Source organism: Hetaerina americana, unplaced genomic scaffold (genome assembly GCF_022747635.1).
Source record: "Hetaerina americana unplaced genomic scaffold, ioHetAmer1.1.p SCAF_18, whole genome shotgun sequence".
NCBI lineage: Eukaryota > Metazoa > Arthropoda > Insecta > Odonata > Calopterygidae > Hetaerina > Hetaerina americana.
The window spans coordinates 4,868,788-4,890,767 of record NW_027286741.1 but is presented as its reverse complement, the minus strand read 5'-3'; the positions used below and the strand labels follow the sequence as shown (position 1 = coordinate 4,890,767).

Sequence of the window (21,980 nt, the reverse complement as noted above, 5' to 3'; positions counted from 1 at the left end):
GTTTACTGAGATGACCGGCAAACAAGAGGAGGGGGCACGGCGGTCCTCGTTTCGCTTGACCTGGCTGCGAGAAAAATTGACCTACCAGCTCGACTGCATCTAGAGGTGACAGCAATTGAAGTAGATACTTCGCTCGGCTCTCTCACAGTGGTGTCACTCTGTCTCCCCCCAAAACGACCTCTAGCCACAGGGGATTTCGAAGCCATCTTCTCCGGGTCACGGCCGTCGCTTTTTCTCGGGGATCTAAATGCAAAGAATGCTGCATAGCATTTAATTACACCGAACCCTCGGGGTGAAGCGCTGCTCACATGGACTCAGAACAACGGAGTACGCGTCGCGGGTCCACATATGCCAACGCATCAGCACCACGGCAGGAGCGAAGAAGTCTTAGATATTGCGCTGCACCGTAGGCTCACGAGTTCGCTTTCTCTCGTGGCGACACCGACGTTGGACAGCGACCACTACCCAGTCTGCACCTATCTGGGATGCTGCCCAACGTTACTTCCCCCACGGTAGGTGCGATGTCTGGATAAAACAGACTAGGCAGGGTACAGGCAGATCCTGTCCGACATTTTACCGGAACAGCCGCCATCACTGACGTCACAAGCTATGCTGGACGAATATGCTTCTGTCATAACAGCTGGCGTGGACCAAGCATTACAGAACACCGTGCCAATAAAAGTGATCCGCCCTTTTGGACATCTGACGCTGCCGCATTCCATCCTTCGCCACATCCGCGAAAGAAATCGGCTTCGACGACGATTTCAAAGAACCAAATGTCCCGCGGATGGGGTACGGTTTAGAAGAAAACGAGCCGAAGTGAGGCAGCTCATCCAGGACCTCAGGCAGACGACGTGGGAAAGGAAGGTTGCTTCCCTCCGAACCGAAGATGGGAGCATCTGGAGAATGGCAGCTTCTCTTCGCCACAGCATTCGGATCGACCCACCGATCGACTCACCTGGTGGCCCTCTTATCACGGAAGAGGAAAAGGCTGAATTTGCAGCAACTACGCTGGAGGCCACTTTCTTGTCGACACCGGATTCACTGGTACCAGATGATCCTAATGACTTTCCTGAAGAGGATGAAACAACACCATGACGATAACGAAGGTTACCGAAAACGACCTGAGAGCAGCCCGTGTACGTCTACGCTCCAAGAAAGCACCAGGGGGGATAACGTCCCGAACGAGGCCCTTCGACAGATGCCTGTCTTGCTCGCAACTCACCTAATTACGCCCTTTACGGCCTGCTTCTCGATTTGACATTTTCCGGCCATCTGGAAATCGGCTAAAGTCATTCTATTTCCGCAGCCGCCGAAGTTCGCTCGGAACGTAGAGAACTACCGCCCGATCGCCCTGCTAGCGACCCTGGGAAAGCTGCTTGAGAGGGTACTGCTGCCACATCTCCTGAAGCACATCGCGGCCTACTCAACCTTGCCGGCACCACAGTACGGTTTTCGAGAGGAGCACTCCACCACACACCAGCTCGTCCGTCTCGTGGAACAGGTGACGGCCGGTTTCAATCGGCGATGCTGCTCAACGGCGACGTTCTTTGACATCAGAAAAGCCTTCGATCGGGTATGGCACGCTGGCCTCAGGCGAAAACTTGCAAAACAGCGGTTTCCAAATCGGCAGCGCCGCTTGCTAACATCATACCTGACAGGAAGGACTTTCCGTGTCGCCTGGGTCGCGCGCTGTCACAGCCGAAACAGGTCCACGCAGGAGTGCCGCAAGGATCAGTGATCGGACCGATACTTTTTCATCTATACACGGCGGGCCTCCCGGTGGACCAAGGGCGACATACCATGGTTGCTTTGTATGCGGATGATGCAGCAATAGTGACCACTTCGCGGAGAGCACCCATGGCGGCAACATTCCTGCAGCGAGCAATAGACAAACTGCTGGAGTGGTACGCCTTGTGGCGAATCAGCGTCAACAACGCAAAGATGCAGATGATTCTTTTTTCACCTGGAGGACTGCGAGAACCAGGAGAAATCCTCGTGGGCACCGAGGAGGCGCCATGGAAGGAAGAGGTGACCTATCTAGGCGTCATACTGGATAAAAGACTGACATTCAAAAGTCACGCCCTCGGTGCCACCAGGAAGGCAAGAGGAAGACGACTGCAACTCTCGCCGCTGCTGCGTTCACCGTCCCTCTCTATGAAGACAAAGAAGTATCTATACGTGGCGGCAATTCGCCCAATCTTGATGTACGCTTCACCGGCATGGAGTGGCAGAAAGACTCAGACGGCCTTCTACCACTTGGAGGTGACGGAAAGAGAGGCACTCAACAGTATACTGGGGCTTGGCTGGAACTATGCCGCAGAAATTCTCCACGCCTTAACTGAAACTGCGCCCATCAGAGATGTCATCAAGACTCGCGCGACGGCCTTTTATGAGGAACTTGAAGGCAAAAAAGAAGACCACTTGCGGTCGATCGGCGGCTTAAAACCTGTCCCCTGGGAAAGGCACAAACGCCCAAGAGCAGCAACGGGACGGGACGACGACCAACCACCATTGAAAAGGAAAAGGAGTTGATTGGACCCTCTTTCATCGACTGGCTAAGAAGCCGTAAACACAGCATCTGAATGATTAAATCATCGTACAGGTGCAAGCCAAGCGTCAAGAGGGAACGTTTTGGCAAAAAGAAGACGAGGAGGACCACCTGATGATGACGTTCAACGTCGAAACCTGGGTCGTGTGTTTTTTAAAATAAAGTGTGTGGAATTACAAAGTCAATTACTCCATTACATTTCAATAGATTGTCTAACTGTTGGACTAAATTGCAGAATCAAGAATATAAAGCCTAAAAAAATGATTAGGCGTCAGATAAAATAATTTATATTATAATATGAGGGGCAGGATAATATGAAAACCGCGCAACGGACCAGTCCCCGCACTCACAGGGACAAAAATTCAGCGTGCGCCTGTGAGTCATCACCATGCAGTCATACCACTGCCATGGCTGTTCGACACGTAATATCAGTTCTGCCACCTTTCGCGCGGACTGTGTTTTATGACGGTTGCACGGTTTTCGACTGCCTCTAGTACATTTTCTAGGTACAAGTAACCGAAAGTCGAATATACTCTCTGTGGAAGGACGAAAGAAGACATTGCCCCAGGAACGGAAACTTGACACACAGCCAGATTTTCCCACAATAAGTGCTGCGATTAAATGACCATGGGAGCTTTTCATTTGAAGTGGATGAATGAAATGACAGCATCTGATCCGCATGTTATCATCACTCCACAAGTCGACACTGAGGCGTGTGGCAGGGAGTTTCAGGGCTCCATTTATGGATGCATAACTAATAGTCCATATGTGCACTTGAACATACACCTTAGCTCAAGCAAAAATATCTTACACAAGCACGTATACGTGTATGTACTTCATCAATTCATCAAATCCTAATATTCAAGGTAATTTAACGTATTTTGGCTCTTGGACTCGGTTTCATCATGTTTTCGTATCGTGTGAGGGGAAGAACGGAGGCTCGGAGCTGTCTATCGCTCTCTCTTATTTCTTAAGGTCTAATCTAAAAGTGCACTCGCCACTCGGTGCCATAATTATTCCCTCAAGGTCCCTAGATAAACTCCAGTGCCATGCACATTTCTAAATTGAGAACAACATACTTTCTGAATTGAAAATTTTACACAAACATACCCATTAATGCTATACACATATGTATGCGTGCATTAGTATGTGTGTTTGCATATTTGGAGAAGTACACACACAAATTTTTGAAGACTTATTTTTATATCAAATGCTGATACCCTAACACCCCCTGCCATATATCATCCGCTCCTGTGCGTTCATTTGAGACGAAAGTTTAGAATTGTATAGGATTTTCAGGTCTTATTTACGAAACCCTTGAATTGCGCACAATTTTCAGCGTTTCCCCATTTTTCCAGCAGAAAACTTTCATCACTCCCGGGACTCGGGCTTAGTGCAGACTCGTCGTGATTTTGTTCAAAGGGTGACGATTTAGAGTGGACGCGAATCCATATTATTCCTCGACCATCAAAAACCATAAATATTCAAATACGAAAACGCGCCAAATGGCGAACACATGTGACGTGGATATACGGAAAATATCAATGGATTCACGTGGAAAAGTCATAGGAACACGCATAAAATGGCAAACACAGCGATGGTTGGGAAGCCGGAACTGAGCAGTTCACAAACGCAGACAACTTTTTCCCCTACAATTCCTGCGTTTGTCTTTTATGACTGATGTCTCATCCCTTTTCCTTATATCACTACATAAAACAATCATCACAAGGAACCAAGAATGCAATACCATGTTTATATCAACGCGAACACTTCCGCGCCTACAGAACGCGAGCCTCTTTCTTTCCCCGCAGGAGTGCGCTAAATGTTACAATCCCGTTCTGAGCAAGCACCTCACTTCGAGCACTCACGCACTGTCGACATGCGAGCAGAGAAAGACCACGCAGGACACCACCGGAATCGCTTTGTCACTGCACCGTGTTTCCCGTCGCACTTGCATTCTACAGCGAGGGCGTGCATGAAATATAACAGGAAAAGGGTTTTCGTCCAGTTATGTAGATTGTAGGGGAGACGAGGAGGAGTGCGTCAGAATCCGAAGTTGAAGGGGGAGAGGAGGGGTCTTTGACGTGAGAGTCGCGTCTCTCTCCCTCCGGGGGGATGCAACCCCCCCTCCCTCCCACCCTAAAACTCAACGGTCGTAATCAACGCTACAATCGTAAGCGCAACCGGAGAGATAGCCTGACAGCCCGGCTCTTGTCCCCTTCCCCACTTGTGTCTGCACGCGTGTCTTAGTTGAGGAAAGGGGTGGACGAGGAAGGAAGGCTGAGCGATCAACAAGGGACGTCATTTCATAATGCACGCCGCGCGGACCCCAAAAAGTGGATTATGCATTCTGTCTCCCCCCCCCCCGCTGTGGAGCCTGGCATTCATAACTGGTTGCTATCTGGGAGCACTCACGGATAAGCGCAAGTTCTCTGATTTTCGGAGTTAACTGGGTCTCTCTGGAAAATTGCAGAGTAGCAAGGATTCATTTCCACGACCACGCTGAATGTGTGAATTGCCCATGCCAATAGAAATCAGTTCAAATGGAGTCGAGGTTGGAAAAGGGACACATATTTCGCGGTAAACTATCAAGGGTTCACAAGCAGAGTGGCTAAAGAATTTATAAAGGGACACCGTCACTTCGAATTCTCATCCGCGCCCGCGAAGGCCTTTCATGCACCCCTGCGCTCCTCGTTTCCCGGCGTCTTCCTCTCCTCCCCCCCATTGCATATACATCTACATAATACCCAGCAAGCCGCCGCCAGGGTGTGTGGTGGGAGGTCTTACTTTTTGGTCCCATAAATAGCTCAATTTCTTAAAATTCGAAAGCGTATGTTACTCTGGTGGGACACGTCTGATGTGGAATCATCCCCTGCCCTACACTCTAGTTGTAGCGTGCACCAGACGATGAATGGGCAAATCCGCTGTGGAATGGTGTGGGAAGCAGCCTTTTTATTTATTTTATTTGAGTCTTCGGCTATCTCTTAAGGCATCGTTGAATTTCCTTCTATTCTATCCATTTTTTACAAAACAATATCGATGGCATAGCTTACTACCCATGAAATACCTCGGGTCAATGCCAACGAGTCAGTCGGGTCGGGTGCCTCCATCGCTGAGGATTTCAGCGAGGATGCTCAAGAGCGGAAACATATTTACGTAGCGTGATGTCACTTCTTTCCACAAACCAAATGTCCAATGTAGCCCCTTTTTTCCTGCCAGCAGCTGAATTTGTAAGCCCCTACTTCGCCACAACATTGCACTCCCGACGTCTAAAGAGCAGTTTTGTGGGGACCAAAGGTTCTCTCTATTATTTCAACGGGGGACTCTCCCGAGAAGCATAATCATCTTCAATCGAATTTCTCTCAAAAACTCTCATTAGAAGAATTTTGGAGTACTTGGTCGTCACTAGTCATGCGCCGATTCACTGAGCCGCGTTTGGTTTTGTTGGGACTACACTGGGGAGGGGGGGGGAGGGAGGAGGAAGGAGCGGGGTTGGCAAAATTATCGCCCCCCGTCCTCTCATTAGCGGCGGAAGTAACCGCCCTCCCCCCGCACACATTTCCACTCGCACCCCTCCTCCCCTCCCGGCCGTGTATTCGAACGCGCGGGCCGAAATTGCTTCTGGGCCTGAGAGCAACCCCCGCCCCCTGCGGTGCTCTCGAGGACGCACGCATGCGCGTGTTCCGCATTTCCCGTCGTCCCTCCAGCCCGCGTCCCCCCAGGGGGGAGGGACGATGTGTTTTGCCGACCTAACTCCCCCCCCCCCGATACGGACCTGGCTCTTTTCCTGCGGCAGGCGAGGACCCTATTCCCTTTCTCCCCCTACTTCCCACCTCCATGTTTCATACAAAGTACTCGATTACCGCGTCAACCCATTCCTCGAACCGCACAAGAGGCAATCCCTTCCCCCAGAACCCGCCCAGTCGTGTACTCCCCCCTCCTTTCGGTATATTCTTCCCTCTTCTCCCATTTCAAATGCCCCGTCATGAATTTTCATGAGTTACTCTTCCTCCGGCAATGTTTTCCAACTTTTTTCCCATTCGTTCTTTCACGCTCACGAATTTAAAACGTTTCAGTTCTGAACGCATTCCAATATTAAACCCCCGACCAAATGGCGCAAACAGGCCGACATACCTAAATACATGGTTTCATCCCGAATGCCTCGGCGTCGTCCGTCCGCTGAATGCGGTTCGTCATCGGGGTTTCGCGAGAGAGAGAGAGGGGTTTCCTTCCAAATGTCGGCGGCAATTGGCAGCTTACACGGCGCATTCAATTTAAACAATCCCAACCATGGCGGCTCCTCGCTCCAATATACGTCACCCTTATACCAGCATCACGTCCGATCCAATCCAATACAAGCTGGGCAACGCGTGAAATACAAGTACTTGTATTCGCTTACAATGGAGACTACGAGCAGAAAACTTAAAAATTGAATTTGGTGAAGTAATAATTATTAGGAGTAAAATACGAGTACTTCTGCTATTTTGGTAACTCGAACTTTTAAATTTTAGTTTGTTTTTCAACAGATAACACAATATCCTTGGTTTATTTACTGTTGCTGTTTAAATATACGGGCACCCTCTATGTAATTTTCGTATAAACCTTATTATTGCCGTCTCCTGATGAATTGGTGGTGGGTGGTGCAGAGACATAGTGAACACGAAAGGTGGCAATGGCATGCATGGCACGCATATTCCGCTGCCGTTCCAACCAGTGCTTAAAGGCTTGCCCGCTCGACTGATAGCTGCGCCGGTCGATGGTGGTCTAACTCACATGAGGGCGGGTTTGGGTTCAAACTGAGCTGCCTGAAACCTGCACCATGCACACCTCTGCTAATTATAGACGAGTATTTCAAATGGATATCCTCCAGCATGTTACAACATATTATTATAAGTGGACTCGAAAGTTGGAAGGCAAACTAATTATTAGCGTATTTAAAAATCCCAGAGCCTGATTGACTAACCCAAGTTATTTGGAGTGGTGAAAACGTAGTGCACGACCTCGCAGGGGTCAACTAGGATGTCATTGCAGCAACATAATGATTTTTATTGAGAACAAAGTTTCCCAACATTTTCGGCATCATGGAACACCCCACCCAACTCTAAATAATTACATGGCACAATACGAAGGAACATTTTTCTGCTAACATGAATGATTCCCTCAGTGCATTCTAGGTATTAAATTCATGAGATCTTTATATACATTTTATATTACCTTAAAAAGCAAGCATATCAGCTTGATTGCTGTTTCGGGTGAGTCTTCCCGGCCGTCAGTGTACGAAACAAAAGAGAAAGAAAGCACCCGAACTGCACATCCTTGATGAGAGACATAGTGCATGGCCCACGCGTGCAACCCAGTTATGTACTAAATTGTCAGATTTAATTGACTGTAACTATGAATAAACTTTTAGGGCACCTACTTAAGAAATGTATGCAATGAAATCAAAAAAAAATATTTATGCAAACAAAATTACAATTCTGTTGATATACTAAGTCTAAAAGTTCTTCCAATTCGTAGTATTTATGAGGAAGGAATCTGGCCGGAAGACTTTGTGAGATCAGTTTTAGTTCCTACTCCGAAAAAGGTGAAGGCTACATCATTTGAGGACTACAGCATAATAAGTTTGATATCCCACGCAGGTAAAAATTTTCTCAGGATAATAAACAAAAGGATAGGGAGTAGGGCAAATGATTACTTAGGGGATGATCAGTTTGGGTTTAGGAAGGGGAGAGGTACGCGTGATGCCATTGCCGTACAGAGATTATTAATCGAGAGAATTATAGAATACAACAAGGACGTATTTGACTGTGTCGTAGAACTCGAAAAAGCGTTTGATAGAGTGAATTGGGAAAAAATAATGAGTATATTGCAGAAATTAGGAATAGATTGGAGGGAAAGGAGGCTAATCCACAACCTGTACATGCCTCAGACTGCTCAGGTGCGGGTGGGGAACGGGGAGTCCGGTTGGGCAGTGCTAGGAAGAGGTGTAAGGCAGGGTTGCCCATTTTCACCGTTGCTGTTCAACCTGTATGCAGAGGAAATGATTAAAGAGGCATGGGAAGAACTGGAGGTATGAATGAAAGTGGGTGGGGAATTCGTAAAATCAGTTAGGTTCGCTGATGACCAAGCTTTGGTTTGTCAGTCAGCCGAGGGGTTGCAAGCATTGCTTAGTGAATTGGAAATTCAGTGCGACAGGTAAGGGATGAGAATCAATATTAATAAAACAAAGGTTATGCCATTTTCTAGAAAGAAAAAGGCTAAGCTAAACATTAAAATAGGAGGGCAAAAACTAGAGCAGGTACAACAGTTGACGTATCTCGGAAGTGTTTTGGACCAACACGGTCAAAGTATTAGGGACGTTAGGAGAAGAATTGCGCTAGGCAAAGAGGCTTTCACAAGGAGAGGGAATTTATGACGGGGACGTTGAGTAAGGATGTTAAGAAAAGACTCGTAAAAACTTTGATATGGAGCGTAGCTACGTACGATGCGGAAACACGGTCATTGAAGCAGGAGGATAGACGTAGACTGGAGGCTTTTGAAATGTGGGTGTGGAGAAGAATGGAGAAGGCGATATGGACAGAGAAGAAAACAAATGAGGAAGTACATGGTATGGTGGGCAAAGAGAGGGGTTTGTTGGGAGAAATCCTATGGAGGCAGGAAAAGTGGCTGAAGGGGGTATTGACCGGCAGTGGGATGTTGAAGACTGTAATTGAGGGGAGAATGTTAGGCAAACGAGAAAAGGGAAGGAACAGGATAGGGATGATGGACGGGATGAAGGGAGGAAGAAATTACTTAGAGATGAAGGGGGATATGATGTAGAGTAGGATGCTGGATGTTGTATTTTGCTAGGAGTCACAAAATATTTATTTAGGAGCTGTGTCCATCCAGAAACCTACCTTAAACGGTAGATTGCCTAATAACAATATTATATATATAGTATACACACACACATAAACGAGGTCTGTTCAAAAAGTACCGCGACTTTTGGGTTTTTTCAAAAATTGTATATTTATTCATGAATATCTATTTCGTCCCCTTTAAAGTAATCCCAATTAGACATTTAAAAACTTTAGTCAACATTTTATTCAAACCTCGAAAAATTTCAAAAAATTATTTTTTGTGATCTTGTTCAGCTTCTCCTTCGATGTAGTCTTTATCCCGTCAATCGTAGCGTAGCGTCGTTATTTCATGGGCCAGTTTCTTCAGTTTCGAGAACAAGAATACGTCACTGGGGATCAGATATGGGGAATGCGGTGGCTAAGCATCAATAGTGTGTGGTTTGTGGCCAAAAATTCACGCACAAGTAACGATGTGTGAGCAGGGGCGTTGTCATCGTGCAAAAGCCAATTTTTGTTCTTCCACAAATCCGGGTCTTTGTGGCGGATTGCTTGGCGCACATTGCCCATAACCTGCATGTAATATTCCTTATTTACTGCTCTTCCTTGTGACAATAACTCATGATACACCACATGCCTGTAATTACAGAAAACTGAAAGCGAAACTTTCACATTGGACCGAACTTTTTTGGTCTTGGCTCATGCTGCAGCTTCCATTGGGATGATTGAGCTTCAGTTTCAACGTCATAGCTTTAAACCCATGATTCGTGACCAGTTGTGACCCTCAGAGCAGATGAAAGCAGATTTCGGTCAGACCCTGAAAGTAGATTTGGGTCGTTGCGGACAGAGTCCAACATTAGCAATGTTAATGCGTTGCTTTTTGTGGTCGAAATTGAGCAATTTTGGTACAAATTTCTGGGCGATTCGTGTCATGCCTAATTCATTGGTAAAATTCGAATGGCACGAGCCAATCGATATTTTTAGCTCCTCAGCAAATATCCTGACGGTGATTCGACGATTGACCAATACCATATGCCTCAATCCATCAATGTTTTTGTCTGTCGTTGACGTGCTCGGCCGTGCGGCACGCTCTTCATCGTTCACATCTTCTCGGCCCACTGAGAACATTTTGTGCCACCAATATACGATGCTTCGGCCCAAGGTAGCTTCTTCATATGCCACTGTCAAAGTTTAGAATGCATCCGCGCATATAATTTCGTTTTTCACACAAAATGTGATACAGATTCTTTGATCCCTTTTTTGGAACAGGCAAAACTCTAGGACAAGGCAACACACGTCCAAGTAAAACAGCTGTCAACAATTAAATGAACATTCAAAATGGCCAAAGTTTCCGGCATAAGTGAGAGATATAAGTACCTACATAATGCCTCAATAAAATCGAAAATTAAACAAATGTAACCCGCGGAAATTCAAAATTATCGATACTTTTTTAACAGACCTCGTGTGTGCTGTTTGTGCATGTATATATGTATATATATGTGTGTATATATATATGTATACATATATATATATTTATATTTATTTATTTATTCATTACTTCTATATCTTCAGACGAAGACGGATTGTTTCCGTCGAAATATCATGAAAATACGTGTGAGTGTTCTTCTTTTTTTTTTGTGTTTCTATATTGTGTCTTACTGTGTATTGTACTATTCGGCACTTCCGTTTTACGTTACGAAAGCATATAAATTTATTTATTTATATAGTATAGAGGCAAGCTAATTCCAAATCCTCGCCGCATCGGCGAGGATTTGGAAGTAGCTTGCCTCTTTGTTTGCATTTCGGACCTAATCGACATTACTTTTGAACTCGCTCATATGTCTTCGTTCATCGAATCGGTTCTGAAAAATCCGCACACTTCTCCACACCATCCTGTGAATTTCCAATTCCGCTACTTTTCTTGTCTATTCCAAACAGATTTACCTTTTAAATGCCTTCTCAGCGATGTATTTGTTGACTTAATTCGACCGCAACATTTTTTCGGATGTTCCAATGCTATGTCAAATTATCGCCTCAATACATTTGGGCCAAGGTCGCCTTCTTCCTACTAGCTCTTGACTGAAATTAGATCATTTCCAATTGGATCCAATTTTCAAAGCAATTTCAAAGTAACTTTTGCGAAAAGTATGCAAGTTTTGGAGAATTACCTTACTGCATATTTAATTGATCCGTGAAATTAAGTAATAAATTTTCTTCACCCCACTAATTGTAACACGGAGGACCTCCAGGGGGCGCGTGGCAGGGAGTGTTAAATTAGCCCAGCCAATAAGTTCATGTGTTCCTGGGTTACTGGCTTGCAGATATGTTGGTTGGCCGTAGTTTTTACGCTATTATCCATTCTTTTCTATTGCTTTAGTAGTGAATCATACGAGGAAAGATGGCGCTGCAGTCTTTTTCATTTATTTTCGCCGAATGATTCAATCTGCTGGCGGGGATTATATTGCAACCTATATGACATTTGGAAAAAATAATACAAATTAAATTTACCAAATTAAATTAAATTACTAAATCAATAGAATAAGTGCTGCAAAGGTATTTTCCCTAATTCCTTATTCAGCCTTTTGCAGTGAATTGTGGATCACTGTGGAGCCTCAAACAAGGGCCTTTTAATATAGGGACTAGAAATAAATACGCGCCCTTGATAAATCTAACATAGGAGGAATATGCGGAGAAAAGCAAATTAAATACCAAAGAAAACCAGACAAATCCGAGAAGTAAATGACCACCTGCTATCATTGCGTACAAAATCCTAAACATCACAGAATTTATCAAAAAGCTTAGAGAACTGGCAAATGACAAAACCTTTAAAATTAAAAAGACAATTGTCGGAAACAGAGTACAGTTTAAAACCAGAGAAGACTACAAAAAATTTTTATACTTTCTCGAAGCAAAGCGAGCCCAATTCACGACATGGGCCGCAAAGGGGGAAGGCGTAGTAAGATACGCAATGCATGGCCTTGACCGCGGAATAGATGTCAAGTACATAAACGAGGAGTTGAATGGGGCTAAAATCCCGTGCCTGAGCGTAAAGCCGATGAGCGACAGAAAGGCAAACATCTATGTACGGACTGTAAACAGAGGGAATAACTTCGACATTAAAAAATAGAAGAAATTAAATATTTTTGCGCACACTCAGTGACTATATCAGCACAATTTGCACTTTTCCACAGTTTATTTAACGTACGACGCGTTTCAACTCACAGAGTCATCATCAGGTACAAGTCTTGTACCTGATGATGACTCTGTGAGTTGAAACGCGTCGTACGTTAAATAAACTGTGGAAAAGTGCAAATTGTCCTTATTTCATTATGATGAACTTCCACGACCTCAAGCCTGAATCTGTTGAACTTATTGGACTATATCAGCATTCAAATATAGCAAGCCCCAGAGATGCTACATTAGCATTCGCTACGGACACGGCTCAAGGTACTGTCAGGCCACCCCTAGGTGTTATATATGCGCGGGAGATCACGAGGGTATGAATTGCCCCCGATCAAGTCCCGTGTCGAAGTACAAAATACAAGTTTATTCATCTAAATCTATATTGTCCCCTTCAAAGTAATCCCCATCGACTGCAACACACTTATGCCAGCGCTTGATCCAATCCTCGAAACATTTTTTATATTCGGTTTTCGGTATGTCCATCAGTGCTTCCTGCGATTTTTCCATTACTTCCTCTCGGCTGCTAAAACGCGTTCCCCGCAATGGTTTTTTAACTCGATTGAACAGAAAGAAGTCACAGGGAGCCAAATCAGGTGAATTCGGTGGCTGTTGGATGGTATTTGTTGCATTTTTCGTCAAAAAATTACGAATAATGATAGCACTGTGCGACGGTGGTGCAAAATCCACGAGTTTTCTGCCCACATTTCTGGTCTCTTTCGGCGAATTGCTTCACGCAAACGTCTCATAACGCCCAAATAATACTCTTTGTTTACTGTCTGGCCTTCTGGCAAAAATTCATGATGCACTACACCGTTGTAATCCATGAAAACCGTCAGCATTGCCTTCTTTTTTGACTGAAAACGACGTGGTTTTTTTGGTCTCGGCTCATTTGGTGAACGCCATTCACTTGCCTGATGTCTGGATTGCGTGTCGTACTCATAAACCCACGTCTCGTCTCCAGTAATGATCCTTTTGATGAATGTGGGATCGGATTCAGCCTCGCAAATCATGTCTTTTGCGACGTCAACACGGTCTCTTTTTTGCATGAAATTGAGGTCTTTTGGCATGCTACACGACGGAAACCCAAATCATTAACCACAATGTCTTGGGCGGATCCATAGGCAATGTTCAAGTCCTCCGCTATTTCTCTGATGGTTAATTTGCGGTTATTGACCAACATTTCTTTTACTTTATCAATTTTTTCACCGACTTTCGATGTCGATGGTCTGCCACTGCGTTCATCATCTTCGATTGACTCACGACCACTTCTGAACCGCTCGTGCCACTGGTAAACGACCGTTTTTTTTAGAGAATCGTTGCCGAAACACTTTTCCAACGTCCGTGCGCCACTAAATCCGTTTTTTACGCAAAATTTAATACAAGTTCGTTCTTGCAAATTTAAATCCATTTCTGCAATTGTAAAAAATCGCCAACACACACAGAGATAGATGTACTCTTGGCTACGTAAGTTTTGCAAATGTCAAGTTATGACACTAAGATTTAAAGGGAATATCAACAACAGATGTACCAATTTAACAAAAAAAACAGAACTCAAATCGGAACGATGGGAGCGCCACACGGTGGTTATTCCGGGAACTTTTTAATCAAGGTAGTATGTGTTTGCATGAGTATTGGATGAAGGGATTTTTGCATGAGTGTGTGCGCTGCTGTGGGTGTGATTTTCCGTGTTGTTTTTTTGCATGTGGTATTTTTCCTTTTACGGTTGGTGACCAAACATCCCCCGCCACACGCCCTTGACCTTACTCGCCGCTTCCGCCGTGTAATGGACCCCAGATCGGTTAAGGGGAGTCCTGCAAGATCGAAGGGTTGGTCTCAGGTCGACGAAGGAGGCTCCTATGTCCGAGCAGAATCTCGATAGTCTCTGGTTTATGCCTTCCACTCGGCTCCAAACCAGAGACCCGCGATCCTCCCTCGGAACGCTGCTGACCGTTAGTCCCAGCCGAACCCCCTCGACGCCCTGGACGCGCTTCACCTCGGAGCTCAGTTCCGTAAGGGAACGGAGGACCTCCTCGGATCCATGGTCCGTGACGTCGTTGGTGCCCACATGGGCCACGATCTGCAGCCTAGAGCACTTCGTGCCTTTGGCCGCCGCCTCGATCGCCTTCGTCACCTGAGGGACTCCTCCGCCTGGTATACACCAGGCGGTCACCCGTTGATCGGCACCTACGCGGCGCGCCCTTTCCCTCAATGGGACCATTACACGACGGACATTCGAGCTACCTATTACTACAATTCCCTCCCTTCCCGTTCCCTGACATCTTACCCTAGGCAGTGCCCTCGGAGTAGGGGTAGGGGCTGCAGGTACGGTGGTGCTGTCATCCGACAACACCTGGTACCTGTTGGAGACGGGGATGGTATCTGCCTCCACAGAGTCCAATCCACGCCGCCGCGTTACCTTCCCCTTGCCCCGAGAGACGACCCTCCAATCGTCCGACCTACGGACGTGAGACACTCCCTCGTTGAGAGATGGGACACGGGGTAGGTCTCTAATCGCCCAGCCACGTTTAACATTCGGACGAATCCATGCACCCATATGGGCGTGGCGGGTTTTCGTATTCCCACCCCGAGCACCATCTCTCCTGAGGGGAGTCCTCCGGCCAGCGATCTCCGATCGAAGCTCCCGCACCATTCTCTCCAGCATGACAATACGGGCCCTTAAAGCCGCGCATTCGCCAGTGCGTTCGAGAATGGCAACAGGGGACCTAGATGAAGCCATCTTAAATAACAACCGAGTTCCCAACAAAAGCTAACTTGTATACGCTACGCTAAAATTTCTAAGAGGGGTTAGTTAAATTTAGCTCAATCAATAAGTTACGCTTTGGAAGATAGTAAAGAAAGGAAAGAAAAAAGATGGGAAAGAAAATAAAGCACTCACCGATAACCAATTAGATTCGACGGACAAAAACCACCGCAAGCCACTAAGAGTACCCACTAGGAATACCACCAAACTATTAAAAACTAATAACAAGCAACACAAAAACTAAATAAACTTAACTATTTCACAAAATTAAAGCTAACACTAAACTACACTTCACTACGGAAGAACAAACACAGAGGTACAGAAGTAACAGCAGGCACGCAGGTAGTCTCAGGTAGGGTCGAACCGGTTCTAGGGAGCGAGCTCGAGCACGTCTGTTCTCGGCAGAAGCCAGGCAGAGAGTGATATACTATCGCCTAGACACCCGAGAACTTCAAAATAGGGTTAAAGATCATAACAAAAAAATCAGGACTTCAATAGAGGAATCAAGGACTGCTAAATTTAATCAGCAACTAGCAGAACTAAATAGAAAACAATCACTCCGTCTGGAAGCTAACAAAGAAACTGCGGAAATCCCCACCCAGTGACCCAAGTATAAAAACAAAAACAGAGACCCTGACGACGTCCCTGGAAAAGGCCAAACATATGGCAACATTTTATGAAAAGGTTTTTACGACCAACGACCCGGGGGCCGAAAAAGCTGAAATTAAACAACAAAACGAAAATGACGTAGGGTCACCGGAGGGGCAACTAATAATCACACTAGAAGATGTTTTTGAAGAAATAGCCAAACTCCCAAATAAGAAATCCCAGGAGGACAGCACGACGAATGAAATAATAAAAAGACTTCCGGAAGCGGCCGGCCAATATTTAGTAAAAAATTTTAACGCGTCAATCGCCCTTGGATACTATTCGAAAAATTGGAAGGAGGCTTTAATCAAATGTATCCCCAAAAAAGGGGGGAAAACACTGAAAGAGGAAAATCTGAGAACAATATCCCTCCTCTCAAGCTTGGGTAAGCTCTTCGAAAGGGTTGTGGCACCGCGCATCAAGAAATATACGGAAATAAAGGAAGTCGCACCGCGAGAACAGTTCGGATTCCGCCAGGGATACTCAACCGAATAACGGATTCATAGAGTTACAGACTTTATAAGTGATGCTTAAAATAAAAAAAACATTGGAATATTGCTTCACCTGTCTAAGGCTTTTGACAAGGCCTGGAATGGGGGCCTAATTCAAAAGATGGAATGCAATAATTTCAGAGTGTAAAAATCATTCGCCTTGACTGGGATACGAACCCAGATCCCTCAATATCCGGTCGAGTGCTTTAGCCACTTAAGCTACCGAGGTGTCCTCTTAAACTCTGAAATTTTGGGGCTTTTAAAGGAACTAGATGTTGTGACGAAATGCCGTACATACAATGTCACAGACATTCGTATTCGTGCGCGACGCGCCACAGTCCACGAGGTTAAAGCCAACTTTAAACACTCATGGTGTTTATACTTTGACAACATTTCAGAGTTTAGGAGGACGCCTCGGTAGCTTAAGTGGCTAAAGTACTCGACCGGATATTGAGGGATCTGGGTTCGTATCCCAGTCAAGGCGAATGATTTTTACACTTTGAAATTGTTGCATTGAAATGCACATTAGCGGATGACTCCGTTAAAAGTTACTGTTGCGGCATCTCCCGCAGTTTCTTTGGAATTTGTCAAAAGATGGAGTCATGGAATTTCTCTAGATGGATGGCAAATTGGACAAAGTCTTACTTAGACAGAATGGCTTTTAAAGTTAAATGGGGAGAAGAAATAAGCGACAGTACAACTGCCAAAGCTGGTGTCCCACAAGGATCCATATTAGGCCCACTGCTATTTAACATTAACACAGCCGTCTTCCCAATGCATAGAAATGACTGGCGAAGTATAACTGCCCTCTACGCTGACGATGCCGCAATCCTGGTAAAAGGGAAAAATATCAACTCAGTCAAAGAAAGAGCACAAGACGCACTGGACGAGATAACATCATGGTACAGGATATGGAAATTGCAGATAAACAAAAAAAAACCAAAGCAATACTCTTCACCCACCCAAGATCACCTATAATATCTTGCGAATGTATCAGGATTGGACAGCAACCTATTGAATGGAGTAAAAGCATCAAATATTTAGGAGTGGATATAGATGACAGACTGAACTTCAATATACATATTAAAAAGATACGAGATAAGGCGGCCGCTATAACGTCGCAATTGGCACCGATTCTCAGACAGAACGCCACCCCTCGAGACATAAAAATACTAATAAACTCGACAGTAATAAGACCAGTATTGACCTACGCAGCACCTGCGTAGATGGGACTAGTCAGTAGATTCCTGATGGATAAATTAAATAGTAGGGAAAGGAAAACGCTGAGGCTGGCTTTTGGTTTCCCCCCCTGGGAAGAAAACGAGATGGTATAACAAAAAAATAGAAAAACTTTCAGACATCTTACTGACAAAGTGTAAAATATACTTTGATAAATCGAAAGAAAACACTAATGGGGTTATGGCATACACCAAACAAAATAAAATAGGCTCCTATGACAAATGTAAGAGACCAAATAATGTTACACTCCTAAACAATACGAAAAAATAATTAAATAAATAAAAGAGGGCAATACAACGACGCTGGTGGTGCTCCAGGAAGATATAGGAACTAAATATTGTGACACAGAGTTTAAGCCCAACTAGGCGACCTCTGAAAAATAATGCCGCTTGAAAAAACGGCAAGGCATGTCGTCGTAAATTGCCAAATTTATGCAGAAGAAGATTCTTTTAGAAATGCTTAAATTACATTACGAAATATTGTGATACTATATTTATTTCAATACGAGAGCATTTTGTCGAAGAACACAGAAGGAACTCATTTTGAAATTAAGCAACATGCAGACAAAAGCCGGCCATTTTATGAAAAATCGTGAATGACGAACGGAAAGCATCACTTATTTACCCCGTTGACTGGGTTGGTAGATGGTGAGAAAAATGAAGATCGCACCCGCGACTCATTACATATCTACGCCAGTCGAATGAGCTTCAGGGTTAGAGTGCCAATAATTTTAGTTTGGCGTCGCATTGATGGGCAACATCGCAATTATGAGCCAAGGTAAACTGAACACGGATTGAAATTTGAGAAATCATTTGTCTTGAGACAATTCGCGGCGGGGAGAGCGGGAAAAGACAGGTACGAGAATCGTTTACACTCCCTGGAAGTGCAACCGAACGAAATTCCAAGAGAAATGAGTTGATATTGGTGCTACAGGCTGCTGACGTAGCAAACCCTGTCACACACCCTTGTGGAGACCTGCAGAAATGTAGCGGTGGTTAATCACGCTCAGAAAACCGAAGGGACCAGGGTTTGAGGCTTGGGCAGGGGGCCATGGCGGACAATTGCGGTGGTGGTAAGATGCAAGACAGGCTGTCACCCCTCCCCCTGCCTCCCACCCTACCTATCCGTGGGACGGCGTGAATGCTGCCCCGCTGCGGACAGAAGATAACGGAGACGCGAGGGTAGGGGTGCTGAATGGAAATAAGGGTGTGGAAATGGGGAGAGGGTGGGTAGGGGTGGGGGAAAGCGATTGCAATGGGAGGGGTATAGCTGCGAGTGGCAGCGGAAGGACTCGAGATATTTAGAAATAAAGGCGTTTTCACGTCATTTATTCATCGTCATGTATAATGCCGTCCCCGGAGTCGCCCTTGAATAATTAACGAAGAGGAATGAAGCACTCCACTTGCACGGCGCCACATGAGGACCACTTGCGACTATCGGACGCAGAGGGAGCGGCGCAGGACAAGGAGGAGGAGGCGAGGGGCGTCCACTGGGGACCGAATGCAGGTACAGACGTGAAAGAAAGCGGCTGGCGAGCGACAGAAATGTAAACGTCAGCCGCTCGATGGTAGATTAAGATCAGGTGGAAATGTTATTGAACTTGGTTTGATAAATGGCATATACCACGGGATAAGCCAAATTTTTTGTTATCAAGGGGTATTTTTCATTAAATATTAACAATATTGTTGTTTTTTAAATCTAAACTTCCAAAATTCATCTTGTAAATGAAAAAAAGTTTCCCTTGACGTGAATTTGATGTAAATATTTACGACATAATATGCGACACACATTTGACCATTTTTACAACGAAAAAAGGGCATGGCACCTTCAGAACTTATTGATGACTTAGGGAGCCATTATATCTGCGAGGGAAATCAAACTTGTGGTTCTTCAGTTCTCACATCATATAGCCTTTACCTTTTTCGGAATGGGAGCTAACACTGATCTCAGAAATTCTTCCAGCCAGGTTCCTTTTTCATAAATGCAACGAATCAGTCCATAGAGACTCTTCCTCCCATATTTTCCTAAAACCCTTAGTAGTCCCGCAGGAATGGTGTCAAATCCCACGGCCTTATTAAGTTTCATCTCCCTTAACGCCATTTCAATCTCATCGTCAACTATGCCTGGACCTAAGCTATCTTCCTCCACGTCATATTCTCTTTCTATGTCTATGCTTGTTGGTCTAAGTTCCTTAACATACAGTTATCCAGTGCAGTTGTACAATTCTTCTATATATTCCTTCTATCTCTTCGGCATATATTGTTTCAAATATTATCTTATCCGACCTATCTCTAATTGCTAACACAGATCCTCACTCCTTACTTCCCGATAGTGATTTAACCTTGCTGTATATAGCACCAATTTCGCCCTTCCTCTGTAATCTTTCCATATACTCGCACTGCGTCTCCCATAACGCTTCTTTTGTTCTGTTTGTTACCAGTTTCAATATATTATTTAACTCTTTATACTTCCTTCTATCTAACTCTGAGTTTACATTTTTCTATTTCATTATCTCATCTATCTTTTTAACTGTCTCATCCGTCATTTTCCGGTTTCTTTTGAGGTTTTTAAAATTCATTGTTTGAAGAATTCCCATTTTTCTTTGATAGTACTGAGCTATTTTCCCTCAGTCATGATTTTTTCTACAATCCGCTGAAACTCTTTCCCTGTCATTCCAGTTAATTCTTCCGTGATCCATTTTTGAACCAAATTGCGGTCAAAGTCCGCATCGGCCCTTCGGAAACTCTGTTAATTGATCACGCGGCTCCTAAATCTGTGCCTAATCATAGTATAATCCCTTTCTGAGTCAACTGGCATTATTCGTACTTATTTACGCCTTCTGTGGAATCTAAACCAAGTGTTGGTGATGATTAACACGCGTCTCCTGTAGAACTGCAGGCTATTCACTTATTCAAAAAAGCTCCAAGCGTTACAAATGAATTCTTTTATTCACTTTAAAAGATTAAGGGAATAACAATTTTTAAAAGTGTCTGTATAGTACTCGTATACGAGGTTTGTCTGGAATTTTTCCGAGATAACAAATCAACGAAATATTATTTCTTCACATTTATCGTTATATCTCAGCATAGAGTCATTTCAAGTCGATATACTTTTTCATCGATACTCTAACTTTATTAAACCTTCCCAATAATAATTGACATATTTCACCACAAATTAAGCGTAGCGTAAGCGATTTTATCCTCGTCAGATGGAAATTTCGATCTTTTAAGCCAAACTTTAAGGTTAGGAAACAGGAATAAGTCTCTGGGGCCCAGGTAGTTATGGCGATCGACCAAGTTTTAGCAGATGTAATGTCCTAATGGGAAATCACTCATCCTCTTTAAATGCCGTTTTTTCCTATTTCTGCCTCTGCCTTGTCCTGTAATGATGCGTTATACTCTTTTGCTATTGATTAACCTCTTCGAAGATGAACACAATGCCATAACCATCCCAAACAAGTCTCTACCACCTTCCCGACCGATGGAACCACCTTCGCCTTTCTCGGAGTAGGTTCATCCATTGCAGTCCACTGCTTCGGCTGTTTAAAGAGTGCAATGTTGGATCCAGATTTCATCTCGTACAGTTGTGAATCAAAAATGCAAAATATGATTCACTCTATTGAAATTCCTACAGGGCCTTGGGAAGATTCATTCGAATAGGTTTTTTTGTCCAAAGTGAGCAAACGCGGCGCTCAACGTACGGAAAGCTAAAACATGCCCCCAATCATTCGGTCAATATCTGTGAAATGATTTCTTTTTATATTTGCCCCCCGCCACACGCCCTTGCGGCGGCTTGCGGGGTATTATGTAGATGTAGATGTATATTGCCTTCGCACTTCCTACCTCTTTCTAACCTTAGTTTGACAGGCATCTGGCAATTTTTGGTGTAATTTTTCGATGTTCACAGTGGTTGCCGCTGTTTTTCTCCGCCCCGAACGCTCATCATCGGGCCAAGCTGGTACGGCCACGTTTCAATTCGGCTATCAAAAATTTCACGGTCGTACATGATGCTGCACATTCCACGTACTCAGCATCTCATTCATCTTTGATTGGCTATCAAAAACCAATATTTATTGACAGCTCGATAGTCAAATTTTTCATTTTACACAAACCCTCCCAAAGATCAACTCAAACCATTGTCAAGCACCAACATAGTTTTCCAATGGTTGAATTGTTGATGAGTAGCTTTCAAGAACAGTGAAAACACGTTGCAATTCCTTTCGTTTGTTGAAGAATGCTGCCAACTTCATGTAGAAGTTGAAAACCTTTCAG

At 44.6% G+C, this 21,980-nt stretch overlaps 1 protein-coding gene across 1 annotated transcript in view; it reads right to left on the bottom strand.

Annotated features, from left to right (window-relative positions):
• Window positions 1-21,980, bottom strand: part of LOC139687203 (uncharacterized) — a 270,420-nt gene that overhangs the window by 237,806 nt on the left and 10,634 nt on the right. The window lies entirely within an intron of this gene.